Raw genomic sequence first — 7115 nt, forward strand, 5'->3', positions numbered from 1 at the left:
ATTTTAGAATATGATCATGCTGAATAATACCTTCCTACCCTGGTCTGTATCATCTGTCTTCCCTATGTGCCACACATTTGAGGTCCCTCCACCCTGCCCACCTCTCTTTCAGGTTCATGATGAGGAAACAGGGTCAAGGGCCTTGAGGGACTAACTCAGGTCCTATAGATGGGTTAATTATGGAAGAATCTGGAACCTGGGTCCTGATACCTTTATAGGTTCTCAAGTTTCCCCTGCTGGAAGGCTATGGATAAGGGAGTGGAGAAGAAAGATAGACATATCTAGCTACCATGACTGTCATATTTAATTTATTCCGGGAATAACTGGATATTTACAATAACAATAGCTTATTTATTGAGTATTGAAAGTGCCAGGCCTTGATCCAACAATTTCACAAATATTCCTATTAGGTCCTCACAGAACCCTAAGAGTCTAGGAAGCTGTGGCTCTGAGGGAGTGCATACACTACTCAAAATCTCAACCTCGACGAGGGAATTCGGATTAGTATCAAACAGTCTAACTTCAGAAGTCTTGAGGAAAAAAAGAAACCAAAACATACAAATGCAAAAAAACAGAAGTGATCATATGTGCTTTATATTGTCCCACATCAGTTCACAATATCTCGTGGATGTATTGAAGCAAATTGTGCATTTGGATCGGGAGAGTCCTGTATAGCTATTCTCTGTGCTGCCTCCAGGACCCTATAGTTTGTGAGACAGTCAGTCCTCCACTAGAGGTGGGCTGGCAAGAGGACTAGGTGGTCTGGGAACCGAGCGATGAGAAAGAACCAGTCCAGAGGCCAGTCAAGTTCAAGTGAAAAATGCTCCGAGGCAGAACAGAGCCTGGAGGGCCTGGAAGATTTGCAAACAAGGAAGAGAGTTGGATACAATGAGGCAAGGGCCGGGCCTCTTCCCTGTTTCTCTACTAACAGAGAACAAAGGTGCACAGTATCTGAGTACCTGCAATCTCAGAAGAGGAAGCTTGGCATGGGGTCTTTTTTTCCTTTTAGTAATTGTAATTTGAATTGAATGAATGAATGGAGTTTGGAATCCTGCTAATGAATACTAACAAAGCAAATGATGAAGTAGCAAAATGAAGTAAACAGAAAATTCAGAAATGGGGGTTTCTTCCTTAATTTTACATAGTTTTGTGTACTTGTGATTGTTACATTGCATATGTAGGACATGGTCTTTTTCTTCTCATACATTGTTTGTAGCTCAGTTTATTGAATAGAATTAAATATCAATATTTCCCAAATATACTACATCTTCCAGATGTTCTATCATCTTGTTTAAGGGCCCTGCCACCACCTCAAGCTTCCATCAGTATGTGAAATAACGGGGTAGAGATGAGTGAAGCTGAAAATATAAGTGAGCTCAAGATGTGATTTAAACATTTACTTTTAGACTTAAAGCAACTTTTAAGACCAACTTAGAACATTTGGGGTACATCCTAAAGTTCTTTAAATTTAACATCACTCATAATTACTTGGCATCTCTATGATTTTGAGCCATATAGCCAGTAATGAAAAATCTTATCTTTTTATGAATATGTGAGGGGAAACCTCTATACTATACCAGAAACATTAACCTCATCAATAGCATAATTGTTGTTATTATTGCTAATGAATCCATCTCAACTCAAACTGAAATAATAAAATTTGCATGAAATCTGTATTTAATTACATTGGGGGAAATGTGTGGGATAATCTACCGTTTCAGAGATTTATAAAAGTATAAAATAGGGCTTCTGAGGTGTTGAGGAGCCTGGTCAGGTTGGGCACTGAGCCTACAGGGTGGCCCGGAATCTTTCTGGTCACATCTACTTCCTCCAAGGGGGTTATGAGACCTTCTACTCAGAACATCCTGAGTGTAGCATGAATGCAAAGCCCATTTCACAAGCGAAGTTGAAACTTGAGAGAGCCCTCATTAGCCAGGGTGAGAAACCGGTGCTCAACATCAGCTGCAGGCCATCTTCTGAGCCCTGCCATTCCTCAACCTTGGAAGTGCCAACCATGCATCCAAGTTTGAGATCCTCACCAACCTGCTCCTCGTGGTCCTGCTGAGTGTCTCACTGAGGACCTCTGAGGCCTGCCTACCCTTCTACACTACAAGTGGATCATCGCGGCTGACATTAGCTTCTACTTTTAAGCAACAATAGGCAAGGTCCTGGTCCACCGTGAAGCTGGGATCTCCCGTTTGCCCGCCACCTGCATGGCTTACCTCATGAAGACCAAGCAGCTCCACCTGCAGGAGGCCTTCAATGACATTAAGCAGAGGAGGCATGTGATTTCGCCCAGCTTTGACTTTTTGGACCAGTTCTTGCAACAGGAATCTAAGATCCTGTCTTCCATGCCCACCTGCAGGCTCCATACTGCCCACATGCAGACACTGAGCCCCGGTGGGCAGGGCTCCTACTGAACATGCACAACTGCCCTACCTTCATGTGGCACCAGTGCCCACCGTCCACAGTCTCAGAGCTCAGCCAGAGCCCCATGGCCACGGCCACATCCTGCAAAAACTGGGGTGGGGAACCAACCCAGGCCCAAGAGCAACGGCAATTTTGTTTTTTTAAACTGGTGGGCATTTCATACCTGTGTAATCCTATGCCAGTGTGACTGAGTAGTCACCAGGCTTATCGACAAAGTTCAGGCTGACCTTGGGGGCAGGTCTCGGGACCAAAGGAAGGAAAGCCAAGCCTGTGAGAGCACATGGAAGGCTGACTCCTGTACTTGCAGACTTCCTGCCCATTCAAGCTGCCCGGTCCCGGCACTGCAAAGTTCACCTTTTCACTTCTAGTGTAAGGCAATGCGTACCTGCAGCAACAGGGGAGAAAGCTCTTGCTAGGCTTGAAGAAAGGTGATTACAAAGCCAGTTTATTTGGACGGAAACACTATTTCCACCTTATTTATTTTTTGCTTTGGTAATCTCAGTGTCTGTCTCTGCTTCAGGGCCTAAGCTGATCACCAACTTCTGAGGCAAGTAACCCTGCAGGGTTCGTCGGACACCAGATAAGTTCTGATTTGACCCCTTAAATCAGTGGTTCTCAACCTGCCTAATGCCGCGACCCTTTAATACAGTTCCTCATGTTGTGGTGACCCCCAACCATAAAATTATTTTCGTTGCTACTTCATAACTGTAATTTTGCTACTGTTATGAATCGTAATGTAAATATCTGATATGCGGAATGTATTTAGGTGACCCCTGTGAAAGGGTCGTTTGACCCCCAAAGGGGTCGCGACCCACAGGTTGAGAACCGCTGCCTTAAATGCTTTGGAGATTCCCTCTTGGGTCCAATGGAGGCAGTTGGTTGAAGTAGGGAGACGCTGGCCCTTCTGGGTGGCCTTTTCACTGTGGGCTCTTCCTTGGACTTCAGCATGATTCTTATTCACATTGAACCTTTCTCCCTGCACCTCTCCTCCCAGCAACTTTTGTGTCATTTGAAAGGAGTTCTTTCGACCGTAGACCTCCAATCACCCCTTCGAGGTGGTGGCAGTGAGGGCAGGAAAGAGAGGTCCCTGCTATGTATTCTGGAATGGAACTACGATTTCCCAAGCTTGCAGTCCTTACCCATGCTTGTCTGTCTCCTGTGAGACTTGTTTTCTTCCCCACCCCAGGGTTGTCTGTAGGCTGTTGAGTTCTGGGATTTGCAGATTTCATAATGTGGTACTACTTCTTTTTTGTCTGAAGATTATTTCCCCAGAGGAAAAGGCAGTAATTTCCTCAAATCCATACAAATGTGAAGAAAAGCACTACTATTGGTTGTTGTTTTTTATAGTGCAAAATAAAGATAGTAAGAGAAAAATATGTCTTATATAAATTAACCATTTCACTGTCCACATACATAACTGACAGAGGCTAAATTTATACATTTGCATAAGTGTGACTAATTCAGAAAACATTTTTGTAATTTTTCACTCTGATATAATTTCAAACTTAGAGAAAAGTTGCTAGAATAACAAAAACTCTCATAATTTAATCAGATTCACAAGTAACAAGCTGCCTCGTTTGCTTTCTGTATTCTCTCTCAGAGTCATTTACATTTACAGGGCATTGCTTTTCTTTCTGAACCACTTGGGAATAAATTGCAGACATCATATTCCCTTTATTCCTAAATTCTCCAATGTCTAACTAAGGACATTCTCTTACATGACTGAGAAAAGAAAGGATGCCTCAGCTTAATAACCAACGGAGAACAATGAGCTACCCTAACATTTCTTACTAAGGCACAAATCAGGGGGATGGTCATATCTTTTATAGTTTCTCTTTTTTTAACCTTTTAAATTGAATTTATGGGGGTGACATTGGTTAATAAAATTATATAGGTTTCAGGTGTACAATTCTATAATACATCATCTGTATATTCTGTTGTGTGCTCACCACTCCAATCTTTTACAGTTTCAACTCAAAAGACCAATAAGTATGGAAACCAGTGCCCTGTTCTTGGTACATCCTGATAAGAATTCACCTGAGAGGGGAAAAAACAACTTAAATGTGTATTTGAAATAAAAAGCACTTTGGGATTTGTTTTTCTAACAAAATGACCTTTGTGGCTAGATTTTGCTTTTCCACACTCCTCAATTAATATTGATATTTAATTCCATTCAATCTACTGTGCTAAAAACTGTGATCTTGCCCTGACCGGTTTGGCTCAGTGGATAGAGCGTCGGCCTGCGGACTGAGGGGTCCTGGGTTTGATTCCGGTCAAGGGCATGTACCTTGGTTGTGGGCACATCCCCAGTAGGGGGTGTGCAGGAGGCAGCCGATGGATGTTTCTCTCTCATCAATGTTTCTAATTCTCTATCCCTCTCCCTTCCTCTCTGTAAAAATCAATAAAATATATTTTAAAAACTGTGATCTGGAAATAAACTAGTTTCAATACAGTTTAATTACTTTCAGACCCTATCCCCTGACTCCCGGACACCAGGGGGCACCTTACCTTTCCTATGCTGTACATTCCTTCCATTTGCTGTAAAACTGTTAATCATTAAAATGTATGCACCCTAGCTGAAACTTCTGACACACCAGATGTACTTTTTGCTTACTCCTCTGCCTAGATAAGCACCCCCACTTTTCCAAAGTTAGGGCACTGTTTACAATTTCTTGAAGTTATTCTCTTGGGCTATAGTCCTTGGGAAGGCCTAAATAAAAATCTTTCCAATACTTTCAGAGATTCAGGTTCTTTTTATTGACATAACCATTGTACAATTATCATGATGAGGAAATTTGATGTTGAGACATTACTATGTCCAAAATTTAAATTTGGTCAGTTGTCCCTACATGGTCCTTTACAACAATGGACCCACTCCAGGATGGTGTGTTGCGCTTATTTGTCATGTATCTTTGGTATCCTGCAATCTGGAATGGTGTTTGTCTTCTTTGTCTTTCATGACCTTAACAATTTGAAAACTATAGATCTTACTTATGTTGTATTTTGGGCAAGAATACCACAGAAGGTGCCTTTTGGGCAAGAATACCACAGTAGCAATGTGTCCAAGGCATCATATCAAGAGGCACATAATGTCTCTGCCATATTCTGGGTAGCTGTTTGGTTAAGATGGTGTGTCACAAAGTTTAAAGGGTCTTTCATCCCATTTTGCTTGTACTCTTCAAGTTTACTGTCTACAGCCAAGGGGCAGAAAAATCAATGAGTTGTTACATTTTTATATTAAATCCTCACCTGAGATGTATTTTTATTGATTTTGAGAGAGAGGAAGGGAGAGAGAGAGAGAGAGAGAGAGAGAGAGAGAGAGAGAGATCTGTTGCCTCCCACACACGCCCTGACCTGACACCACTCCAATCAACTGGGCCACCTGGCCAGAGGAGTTGTTGTGTTTTAAAAGGTTCATGTGACAATATCTACAAGAATGTCAGGCATCTGAGTCATGTTTGTGCAATTATAAGTAACCATAAGCGGCAGAATGAGATTTTCCTTTTCCTCCAGAGACTAAGTTTCCTCCATGACCTTAAAGTAGATTTAGTCTTGAGTTCATCTATCTGGCTGCAACAACAGGTCTGCTCCAACAACGTTACCACGTAGTTTCCCACATTGTTTACTTTCCGTTTCTCTGCGTCTCTCTTGATCACTTCCACGCTGATGTTTTGTATTTGGTAACACAGGGACTACTTATTTTGGAAAATCACAATCATGGGGACAGAATTGAAAAAAATTCCCAAGTCTCTATTCATCAGAGAATCCATAAAGAATCAATACAGAGATAAAGCATAAGGAAAGCATGGATAGTGTTGATAAATGGGTAGGACTTGGAATAGGGGTCCCAGAACACAAAGTAAACAAGAAGTCAGGGGTCATCTTTCCCACAGTGCCAATAGGGGTTTGGGGGAGATATTGACCTGACCCTATTCAGCAGGGGGTGCTATGCTTTCTTGTGCAAATGCAGCACAACACTTAGGTATACCGGGCTTCAACTAAAAAAATGTACCTAGCCTCGGCAGGGTAGCTCAATTGCTTAAAGTGCCATCCCCATACACCAAGGTTAAGGTTTGATCTTCAGGTTGGGCACATACAAGAATCAACCAATGAATGTGTAAATAAGTGGAACAACAAATCTCTCTCTCTCTCTCTCTCTCTCTCTCTCTCTCTCTTTCTCTCTGAAATCAATCAAAAAATAAAAAGGTGTACTAAAACACATGCAAATCACTTTGTAGAGATCACTTTTCTTTTGTAGCATTTTAAGGTAAGTATTATCTTACAACAAATTTACTATATGCCAGGCATTAGTCCACTTGTTTTTAAGTATATTAACACATTTGCCATCTCAATAATAGTGTAAAATGGTTACTATTATTCCCATTTTGTAGATGAATAATCTGAGTCCTAGAGAATACAGTGACTTGTCCAAGTTCACATGGTTAGTAAGCACAGAATTTCTGTAAAGGGCCAGGAAGTGAATATTTTAGCCTTGAGCCATGCGGTCTCTGTCGCAACTACCCAGCCCTACATTTGTGGAGCAATAGCCATTAAAGACAATACATAAATGAATGAGTATGTTCACATTCTAACAAAATTTCATTTATGGGCACTGAAATGTGAATTTCATATCATTTGCATGTGTCATGAAATATTTATCCTTTTGATTTTTTCAACCATTTAAA

General features: G+C 41.5%; 1 pseudogene; it reads left to right on the forward strand.

The window, feature by feature from the left end:
• The first annotated feature begins 1348 nt into the window (after positions 1–1348).
• LOC102434004 lies at positions 1349–2617 on the forward strand (annotated as a pseudogene).
• Positions 2618–7115: the final 4498 nt, after the last annotated feature.

This window comes from Myotis lucifugus, unplaced genomic scaffold (genome assembly GCF_000147115.1).
Source record: "Myotis lucifugus unplaced genomic scaffold, Myoluc2.0 scaffold_295, whole genome shotgun sequence".
Taxonomy (NCBI): Eukaryota; Metazoa; Chordata; class Mammalia; order Chiroptera; family Vespertilionidae; genus Myotis; species Myotis lucifugus.